Raw genomic sequence first — 12,563 nt, forward strand, 5'->3', positions numbered from 1 at the left:
CTTCCAAATTGCTGCAGAAAATACATCACTGTTAAATCATAATTCAATAAAGAGAGGATTATTTTCAATTGTCCTTGTCTTTTACTTTACATCATCGCTACACTTGTGATTCACCTAAAACATTTAAGATAGCTTATTTCGGTTGAGACATTATAACTAAACTCTAATTCTTTCTTTAAGTCTTTAACTGAGCTTTACAGCGGAATTCTTGGATGCTTCAAATGTCCATCAAAATATGATATCATTGGCTCAAATATTGCTTATTGACAATCAAACATTATGCATTGTGATTGGTCACTTTGTAATTCTAGTATAGTGAACGAGAGCACAAATGGGGACAATCAAATGCATTTAAACACAACACTACAGAATCCTCTAGTAAAACCTGAGAATCATACAGTAAATACTTCATTTCCAAGATGCCAATTAATTATCTAAAACTTGGCTGTTCCTTTTGCACATATCATTCAATCGTCTGAGACTTCACTGTTCCTGTATTTTCATACCATTTGCACTCTGTTCCTGTTCTTTCCCTGGACTTTCTACTGTCAGACATTTTAATTTTGAATATTGTTATATACTACTCATGTTCATATAAGTAGCACAAACTGCTCTAGGTGTTATATTTATAATTGCTGTCGATACCTCTATTAATCCTTGAGTATTGTACAGGTTGTATATTAATTTCTTATAGCCTAGTCGAGTGTAGCTTACCGTTTAATCCACATTCCTTCACATTGTTCGCCTTTAAAACATTTTGAGAGAGATATACCACTTATGAATAAGGGAAATAACACGTGTTTTTCAGACGAAGACCTAAGTAACTACTGAAAATGGTGTTGAAGAGTTCAGGAGTCAGAATAGATGAACTTTCGGATAAACACCTCATGACTACAGCAGATCAGTAGGATAAAGTACCTAGAGTATCATATAGCATTATGAGCAGTAAATGTCATCCAAATATTGTAAACAATAAAATACATTCACTATGAAATAAACTAAGCAAAGGATGCTCGTGAGAATTGATCATTGTGTAAGAAGTACAAGAACTTCAACAGAAAGACTAAATGCTGAAATGTTCTAAACAACACAGTCAGTACAAAATTTAAAAGAAACCAATTCATGGAATTTATTCATAAGTACCTAATACATACTTTGGTCGAAACGAAACGTGATTGTATTTTATTTCTAAAAATTGGTGAATTCTAGTAAAAGATGGTAAACCTTTTTAATGTAACCAAGTCGTTTATGAAAGAAGCATTGTGGACAGGATGAATAATAGTAAGGCAGTATTGAAGAAGCTGGGTGAAGTTAGAAATGTGAAAAACTGGATTTCAATTCAAAGTGTTCTGTGAGTTGCTTGATAACTAAGGAGTCGTAGATTTCCATCATCGACAAGATGAGTGTTCAGACATACATAGATTTGATCAATTATTCATTAATCTGACACCTAGATTAGATATTAAACAATAAACAAACACCATTGATACTAATCATAATTATGCTGCTTATATGTGAAACTGTAATTTGATAACGTTTTTTTTTAGCGAAAGCCATTATCCAGAAGATACAAGTGTTTATTAACAGCTTTCTACGCAAGATACTTCGGATCCGATGGCCAGAAACTATCAGCAACAAGTTACTGTGGGAGACAACAAACCAGATTCCAGCGGAGGAAGAAATCAGGAAGAAGCGCTGGAAGTGGATAGGACACACATTGAGGAAATCACCCAATTGCGTCACAAGACAAGCTCTCACATGAAATCCTGAAGGTCAAAGGAAAAGAGGAAGACCAAAGAACACATAACGCCGAGAAATGGAGACACACATGAGAAGAATAAACAAAAACTGGATAGAAGTAGAAAAGAAGGCCCAGGACAGAGTGGGTTGGAGAATGCTGGTAAGCAGCCTATGCTTCATTGTTTGTAACAGGCGTAAATAAGTAAGTACGTAAGTAAGTATAGTTTGATAACACACTATGCTAACTTAATATTTATACACCCATTTAGTATTCTCATTCAAAGATTGATTAGATCTATCCGATATAATAACTATTATTCCTGTGAATATTTGACATGTATCCATATTTTCATTATGTTCAAAACTGTTATCGTTTCCTTCTCAAACTCCTGTCAACGAATAGTCTACATTCATACTGATATCATCTAGAACACATTTTACATTTGAATGACTGATTATTGATTTGATGAGTAAAACATTGACAAACATAGTAACTACTGTAATTCTTTCTTAACTGTGATGTTGTACATTGTTTTCTTTTTTTTAGATGTAATTTCCCATGATGATTATAACAACTATCCTACACCCAATTTCGATTATGGTTGATATTGGTTAAACCCTTTTCTTAACTTACACAATAAACATAAACATTCGGATAGTGACAATTTACATATTTCTTTGTACTTTTATAATCGCTAAGGTATATGACAGACTCTAGCCAAAATGTTGATTGCTTAAATATCATTCGAAGACTCGTCACCCTCCCTATATATGTATGCACTCAAATGTGATTATTACCTTTCGCTTTGTCTTGTTGCACCCTTATACAATTTAACTTGAAATTTGCCTATGTCATTGTTCACTCTTACTCTCTGATAATTACTCATGTGCTTATAGCTATGTAGCCTGTGTTATTTGATAATAAATTGTAGTTACAGCTTTTCTTTGACCTCTGAACCCATTCACAGTTGATACTTGTATCATAACGGTTATCGAGGTGAAAGATTAGCGAAGCATTGAACTACAAGTTAAAAAGAAACAACTAACACACATTGTCAATTCCACATTCACTGTGAACAAATAAAGATACTTTGTGAATCATTCAACTTAAAGATCCAACATAATTCATCACAATATTCACAATACCTATTCTGTATACATTTGACAGTGAATTGTCAATTTCTACAATAACTCATACTGTCATATATTACCATCATTCATCCATATTGATGCATATGAATCTACGTGTGTATGTGTGTGCGTGAGAGAGAGAGTGTGTGTGTATGTGTGTGTAAAATGATTTCCTGGAGAATAATCGCTATGCCAATATGATATAACTATTAAAATAGTGAAATATTTTCATTAATATAACAAGGGTATTCTATACATGGTAATCATATATTGAAACCATTCACAATATAGTAAGTAAGCACTTGATGAGTAAATAAGTAGACTGTTACATTGTCAACATTGACGACTCATAAACATTCACCGAAAATTGTTTTCAAATATTCATTCCTCATTGATACAATCACATTCCATTCTAATAACAATGTGATTATCATATGAATATGTGAATTGCATTTCTATGGAAACATAATGAAAGTACTTGTATGAACCAACTAATTGTGGTAACATAATCAACCTATTTCATTCATACTAATGACTTTGATACTGATGTTGACTCATTCCAAACAGTTGCCAAGTTATCACCACTAGAACTTATCTTAACCAACATCTTCATAGCTAACGTAAAACAAACAAAACTAAAGTATGAAATTTTGGGGTACAACATACTACTTCAGTTATCTGTTCATGAAACGTTCATTCTCTGTGATGAGATAGACGACGCTCCTCGATTACTTAATTCATTTGATTCCGCCATTCTTGTTAATCTTACTCTGTTTAAATGTATCAATGAATCTAGTTGTGTGAAGATATGTGATCATAATTACAATCTTCTTAAAACTATATAATTTTATAACATAGATCATCTTTTTAGAACTGCTATTCACTTATCACCATCCAGTTTTTATCAACTAAGTTGTATGTATGTTTGTTTTGGAAATTGAAGCCAACTCATACTGTATGGTAACTAGTCTCTTAATGTTCTACAATAAGGGGTTTCCAGTTTCAGTTTCATTTTGCAAAGGACAGGAGGTTTGATGGCCTGTGTTAGTCCTGGCAATGATGGTCACTCAGCTGATCCAGATTTCTTTTGAAAGAGTCGACAGATGGAGCCTCAATCACGCGCTGAGGTAATGAGTTCCACTCGTTGATGATTCGATGGGAAAGTCGGTAGTCAGCTGACAAGTAATTCGTTCTGGGCTTGTGAACTTTTTAGAAGTGTCCTGGTAAATTTTCTGTCTTGGGAGACAAGAAAAATGAGGGCATATCAGGTGCGAATTTATCACCAAGCAATTCGAAAACTGTAATCAAGTTGCCTCTAGTTCTTCGAAATGACAGCGAGAATAGGTTTAGCTTGGTCAGTCTATCATCATACGGGAGCTTCGCTATTACGGGAATCAGCTTAGTTGCTGTTCTATGAACCCTTTCCAAGAGTTCACTGTCTTTTTTTAGGCAGGGGCTAGCTGCTTGTATGCAGTACTCAAGTTTAGGACGTACGAACACTGTATACAACATCAGAAACTTTTTAGCGTCGAAATGATTAAAAACCCTGCGTATGGACCATAAAGTTCTAAAAAGATGATCTATGTTATAAAATTATATAGTTTTAAGAAGATTGTAATTATGATCACATATCTTCACACAACTAGATTCATTGATACATTTAAACAGAGTAAGATTAACAAGAATGGCGGAATCAAATGAATTAAGTAATCGAGGAGCGTCGTCTATCTCATCACAGAGAATGAACGTTTCATGAACAGATAACTGAAGTAGTATGTTGTACCCCAAAATTTCATACTTTAGTTTTGTTTGTTTTACGTTAGCTATGAAGATGTTGGTTAAGATAAGTTCTAGTGGTGATAACTTGGCAACTGTTTGGAATGAGTCAACATCAGTATCAAAGTCATTAGTATGAATGAAATAGGTTGATTATGTTACCACAATTAGTTGGTTCATACAAGTACTTTCATTATGTTTCCATAGAAATGCAATTCACATATTCATATGATAATCACATTGTTATTAGAATGGAATGTGATTGTATCAATGAGGAATGAATATTTGAAAACAATTTTCGGTGAATGTTTATGAGTCGTCAATGTTGACAATGTAACAGTCTACTTATTTACTCATCAAGTGCTTACTTACTATATTGTGAATGGTTTCAATATATGATTACCATGTATAGAATACCCTTGTTATATTAATGAAAATATTTCACTATTTTAATAGTTATATCATATTGGCATAGCGATTATTCTCCAGGAAATCATTTTACACACACATACACACACACTCTCTCTCTCACGCACACACACACACACGTAGATTCATGTGCATCAATATGGATGAATGATGGTAATATATGACAGTATGAGTTATTGTAGAAATTGACAATTCACTGTCAAATGTATACAGAATAGGTATTGTGAATATTGTGATGAATTATGTTGGATCTTTAAGTTGAATGAATCTCAATTTGTCTTTACTCCTTTCCTTCTCCACAGGATATGCGCTGCAATCGTGTTTCACTTCTGCTGAATAAACCAGCTCCATTGAATCCTCTGGACATCGTAGCATCATCTACAGACCTTCCTACAGATCTCACTCTACCAACGATCGAGAAATTCAAGATGGTCTTCAGACAGATCAAGAGCGGGCAAGCAGCTGGACCTTACAATATACCATCTGAAGCACTGAAGTCAAACATCGAAGTAACAGCAAACATGTTCCACATTTGGGAGGAGGAACAAGTGACACAGACAGATGGAAAGAATGATATCTCATCGAGATACCAAGCAAACGAGATCTGGACGAATGTGAGAACTACAGAGACATCACACTAATATCCATACGAGAAATAGTTTTGACAGTGTTGTGTAACATGGTGAAAGATTCAGTATACTCTCAACTTCGAGACCAACATACCGAATTCCATAACGATCAGTCGTGCACAGACCAAACTGCAACACTACGGACCATCGTCAAACAATCAATTTCATGAAATTTATCACTAAACAAATACTTCATCGGCTATGAGGAAGTGCTTGATAGTGTGGATAGGAGGACCTTATGAAACCCTCATTGACACTATGTAGTGAGTAGCTGAGAAAATCTTCAATATCACATGGAACTAGTACGACAGGATTCACTGCAATGTGGTGTATAGAGGACAGCTGACAGACACATTGCACGTGCCAACCGGAGTAAATTAAAGCTGCTTTATCTCTCCACTTTTCTTTCATCTGTTGGTTGGCTGGATTATGAAGACCTACACATCTGAGAGGAAGCACCGAATACAATGGAAAGATTACATGCAACTAGACGATTTGTACTCCTCAGATGTACTAGTCCTTCTTTCTGATACATACTAACAAATACCGGTGAAGGCAACCTGTGGAGCAACAGTTTCTGCATCTGTAGGCCTCAACATACACAAGGTAAGAAGCAACATCCTCAAATACAACATGGAAAACACAAACTATATGAAGAAATTCTGGAACAGGTGAAAATTATCACGTACATGGTCAACAACATCCTCTATGAACAAGGAGGATCTCATGCAGATGTAAAAACAAGAATTGGAATAGTAAGAACAGCATTCTTACAGTTGAAAAACATATGCAACTCAAACGAACTGCCAACCAATGTAGAAATCACAATCTTCAATACAAACATTAAGACAGTTCTATTTTACGGTGCTGAAACTTTGAGAACTACCACAATCATCATCATAAACGTATTAGTATTTATAAATAATTGTCTACTCAAGATAATCAATGTCCGTTTTTGACCAGATTCTATCAGTAACAAGCTTCTACGGGAGAGAACAAACCAGCTTCCAGTTGAAGAGGAAATTAGGAAAAGATGATGGAAGTGGATAAGACACACATTGAGGTAGTCATCAAAGTTCATCATGAAGCGAGAGCTGATTTGGAATCCTGAAGGGAAAAGGGAAAGATGAAGATCATGGAACACAATGTGTCTGCAATAGGAAGTTGACATAAAAAGGATGAATACTAACTGGAAACCACTGGAAAGTTTTGCTCGTGATATGGTTAGATGGAGAATGCTGGTGTACGGCCTATACTGCTCCACGAGGGATAACAGACATAACTAAGTAGGTTTACAAGATACGATGTCTTAATTATTGTCATTGTTGAATCAGCGCATGTAATGGCCAATTTCTACCAACGTGACCTAATGATTGCTTTAAAAGCTGCAAATATTTTTAAATAAAACTAGAATAATTTTTTATATATAGTTGAACTCATGAGTTAATTGAAGCTAGACTACCGTGGAAAACCTGGAAGCATTGGACGGCTGTTTCGTCCCGTTTTGAGACTCCTCAGCAGTGCCCATCAACGATCCCGCCTCTCGAAATTCGAACCCAGGAATAGGTAAACACGAGTGGTAGACAGATATCTTCATATTGTTGAAATGGACTTATTTAATTCATTGACTTTATCGATAATAATTAGCACTATCATTATATTGTATGACTAGTGTAATCTAGTATATTATTGTAAGAACTGATTCATCATTTGGAGCATATAACTAAGGGTCTAAAGTTTATTGACTTCTCATCCTATTCAAAAGTAAGGCATTCTCAATGCTCATGATAGATTTGTATTCATCTGTCCACTTTAACCATAGATGAAGTAACTGAAATTTATCTAAGATACTTTAAAGCTGTACAAATCAATATTTTTAAAACCGACTTAATTCGTCTTGATTATCAGGTTGTGAAGTAGTTGAGAGATCTCAAAATGAAATGAGAACCAGAATGAAGAAGAAACCTAAATTTTGTCTACTGGTCGTTCTTGAAAGTTAAAAAAAAAACTGAATTAATTTTAATTTCATTTACATCAGTTGATAGTTATATTTGTATGCAATTAACAGTATCGTTCTAATATTAATTAGCTAAAAAGTTGCTGAATGAATATAGGAATTCATTAGGTGTTGTTTGCTAATATCATTCCTTTGTTATTAAGGTCTGTCATTGATCAGTCTTTTGTTGTCATACAAGCATCATATGAGGATCGACTCCATATTACCTTAGGTCACAAACTTCATAATCAAAGATTGATAGTGGCTAGAAAAGGGAATCCAGGATGCGCGTTTCGTTCCATTTTGGACTCTTCAGTCGAATATACCTTCGTCTTATAGTTGATGTTCACTTCGGGACTCGAACACATTACCGTATGCTTCAAACTGCTAGCCATTATCCATCTTAGCCTAAAAATATAGGGATGTTTAATTTTTAAATTAGCCTCCTATAAAAAATTGATGAAACTATTATTATTGATCCTTAAAATGTGATTTCATATTATAGACTAATGAAAAAGAATTTTATATAGTTGAAATCATGAGTCAATTGAAGCTAGAACACCATGGAAAACCTGGAAGCACAGGACGGCCGTTTTGTCTTATTGTGGGAGATATCAACTCAGTGAAGATATTAGTGAATGGTTGCTCAATTACGTGGATTGGTTGAATTTAGACATTAACACCGCTGGATGCCGGTTCAGTAATCTAGTGGTCAAGTGCTCTGGCGCGAAACTGATAGATTCCGGGGTTCGAATCTCGTGAAGCGGGATCGTGGATGCGCACTGCTGAGGAGTCCCACAATAAGACGAAACGGCTGTCCAATGCTTTTAGGTTTTCTATAGTTGTCTAGCTTTCACTGACTCATGATTTAAACTATATAAAAGTACTAAAATCTCCACAAAACCCCGTTCTGATAATAATGAAAAAGAAGTTAAAAATGGCATGTCAATCGAAATGATATCAATTAGGTCCATTTCTACCAAATCAATATCATTACACTGATCCTACAAGAATATTTGTAAAATCTTCTCTTGACTATTGAACTATTAATAAACCGTATTTTCGAGAAATCATCCAATTTCGGAGTTATATTTTATTACCAATTCAATCTATGGTATTTAAGTATGTTTCAATCCAGGCAGTGGAAACATTCAAGTACCTGGTATGCATCCTTGTTAAACAAGGACGATCGGATGCAGATGTAAAGGCGAGGATTGGCAAAGCAAGTGCAGCATTTCTGCAACTGAAAAACATATGGAACTCAAAACAACTCTCAACTAACTTCAAAGTAAGAATCTTCAATACGAACGTCAAGATAGTTCTGATGTACGGAGCTGAAACGTGGAGAACTACTACATCCATCGTCAAGAAGGTACAAGTATTTATAAACACTTGTCTACGCAAAATACTCAACATTCATTGGCCGGATACTATTAGCAACAGCATTTTATGGGAGAGGTCAAACCAGCTTCCAGCTGAAGAGGAAATTAGCGAAAGACGTTGGAAGTGGATAGGACATTCATTAGGGAAATCACCAAACCGCATCACGAGGCAATCCCTAACTTGGAATCCGGAAGGAAAGCGGAAAAGAGGAAGGACAAAGAACACAATACGCCAGGAAATAGAAGCAAATATGAAAAGGATGAATGTTAACTGGAAAGAACTGGAAAGTATTGTCCAGGACAGGGTTGGATGGAAAATGCTGGTGAGCGACCTATGCTCCTCCACGAGGGGTAACACGCGTAATTAAGTAAGTAAGTCAATCCAGACATAAGTCTTATCTTGGACCTTTTAAAGAAGAAATCATCTTTATCTATTCAAAAAGGGGTTAGGAAAATACTTTACAATTTGGTATTTCAAGTATTGATATTTATCTTCACCGTATTCTAATTAATGGATTATCAGTCGTTCGATGAACCTTTTAATATGTACTCTAAACAGCTATTCTTGAATGTGATTTGTTTAACAAAAGAAATGACTTCATTCCCATAGATTAGTAAATTTGGTGTCATTATGGTTGCATTATCTAACTTAAATTTTAGTTATTAAGATAAACTTACTCATTTACTTACTAACTCAATCACCTACTTGCATACTTATTTGATCACTCACTTACTCATTTACTTCCTTATGTTGATGAACACGGTGGATATGATGCAAATGTGAAGAAGCCGATCGGCAAAGCAAGAGTAGCAAATTTACAATTGAAGAACATCTGGAACACAAAACAATTATCACCCAACACAAAAGTCACAATTTTCAATACAAATATCAAGACAGTTCTACTGTATGGGTAGGAAACTTGGAGAACTACGAAAGCCATCATCCAGAAGATACAAGTGTTTATCAACAGTTGTTTACGCAAGATACGTCGGATCCGTTGGCCAGACACTATCAGCAACATTCTACTGTGGGAGAGAACAAACTAGATTCCAGCGGAGGAAGAAATCAGGAAGAAGCTCTGAAAGTGGATAGAACACACATTGAGGAGAGAACCGAACTGTGTCACAAGACAAGTCCCCATATGGAATTCTAAAGTCAAAAGAAAAGAGAAATACCAAAGGACATATTCCTTCGAGAAATGGAGACAGACATGAGAAGAATGAACAAAAATTGGATGGAACTAGAAAGGAAGGCCCAGAACAGAGTGAGTTGGAGATCAACTTTACAGAACACGTTCGTGTATAGATCTGATAGTTTATATCAATTAAGTATTTCTTTGAAGAGGAAAATTATTCATATCAAATGGATTGATGTTAGAATGAACGTTTTTCTCCAAAAAAAGTTTTCCTTTTTATTGATTGGAAAAATGTCATGTCGGTTCACACTGTCTAATTGTACATGACATTTACACAATTATACAATTTATACAATTAAGGAATGATTTGAACAGCTAGCCTTAATAATAATACTGACAAGATCGGCATTCTTAAGAGGGATACTACTACTACTACTACTACTACTACTACTACTACTACTACTACTACTACTACTACTAAGACTACCGTTTTTATAAGGCCAGTAGTGATGACGAAACTTGCTTTTTTTTAATGATTTGTTCTATATCGAATATCAACTAGATGAAAACATATTAAACATGATAACCGAATAGAAGAGGAAAGATCTCCCTCTCACCTCTGTGAAAGTGACTTATATAAAATTCTGTCATATAGGTCAAGTTGATTGATTGAGACATAAAAAAAATAATTTGACCAACAGTTAACCTAACAACATGGAATGGATTATGAAATCAATAATCAAACTTATATTTGGAATTGAGAGATTTACTACTTTTAATAGTTGAGTTCATTAGTCAATTAAAGCTAGGCCACCATAGAAAATCTGGAAGCACTAGTAGGTAGTTTTGACCTAGTATGGGACTCCTCAGTAGGGAGCATTCATGATCCCTTTTGCAGGATTCGAATCCAGAACCAACCGATCTCGCGCGCAAGCGCTTAACCTCTAGATCAGTGAAGCGGCTGGCATCCAACGGTGTTAATGTTTAACTTCAACGAATCCATGAAATTGTGCCACCGTCCTTATTGTCTTCAGTGAGTTACAGTCTCACAACAGACCTAGTTGAATACCAATGGTCACTGCTTCTCACTAGAACTCCAGGAAATACCTCTCCAAGTCATTCACTAGTGATTTACTAATCACAATACGGTACTAGAAATCACTTCTATTAAAACCAATTAATTGAAGACCTATATTATTGATAGTGCAATACCAAACTACGTTGCTATTCTGATGTTATGGTGTCTAATATAAGTACCTGGTTCTAAGAAACCACTTATCTTGGAAGTCTGATCAGCCCTAATGGGTTGGTGTCTGACGAAATTTCAGCACGGATTCAAAAGGCTCGTTTGGCTTTTGCCAAATTACGTCACCTATGGCGAAGACGAGATATCTGTCTTTCAATGAAGGGATGAGTGTACTGCGCAACAGTCTGTTCTGTTCTATTTTAGGGCTGCGAAACGTGGCCATTAACAGTAGAAGGTACTCGTAGGCTATTAGTATTTGACCACAGATGCCTTAGAAATGTTGCTCGCATCTGCTGGGATCACCGAGTAAGTAATAGTGAGGTTAGACACAGGGTATTAGGAAATGATGGTAAATCAGTTGATGAGGTGATGAATCTTCGTCGACTGAGATGGTAAGGCCACGTGTTACGTATGCCCGAACACTGATTACCCCGACGCACTATGCTGACTAGTGTAGGGGATGGTTGGAAAAGAGTTAGGGGCGGCCGAACCAAAACGTGGCATCAGTGCTTGAAGTCACTAACTTCTAATGTGAGCCATGTTGGTAGATGTAGACTACCTGGTTGGGGTCCTCGCTACTTTCGTAACCAGTACTTCTATGAACTCGGTGTTCATCTTGTTGTGCTAACGAGATATGACAACTTGGACCGATGCATATATGTGCCTGGTCCTACGTTGTAGCCGACTAACTGACTGAAAAAAACCATCTTTAGTGTTATTCAATGGTAACTCAGTCATAATACATTGAATGTACTTTTAACTCAAAAAAAGTACTTCCTGTTGAAGTATTTAGAAGGTTTTGTTTGTTAAAAAAACGCTAATAATAAATTCAAAGTGAATAACATGAAAACAAAACGTGTCTAATTATTATAACTGAACTTCTGAACTAATTTTTTTTCACTACGTAACTAATACTCATATTCACTTGGTATCGTTTACTTGTATTTTCTTATTGTTATTTCGGACTGTCATTGATCAGTCTCTTGTTGACATATGTGTATCATGTCCGGAATGGCTTGATATTACCTTAGGTCACAAGCTTTATAGATAAAGATGGATATTGGCTAGCAGTGGAATCCATTTTGACGCGCGTCTCAT

The sequence above is a fragment of the Schistosoma mansoni genome (genome assembly GCF_000237925.1).
Source record: "Schistosoma mansoni, WGS project CABG00000000 data, supercontig 0134, strain Puerto Rico, whole genome shotgun sequence".
Classification (NCBI taxonomy): Eukaryota; Metazoa; Platyhelminthes; class Trematoda; order Strigeidida; family Schistosomatidae; genus Schistosoma; species Schistosoma mansoni.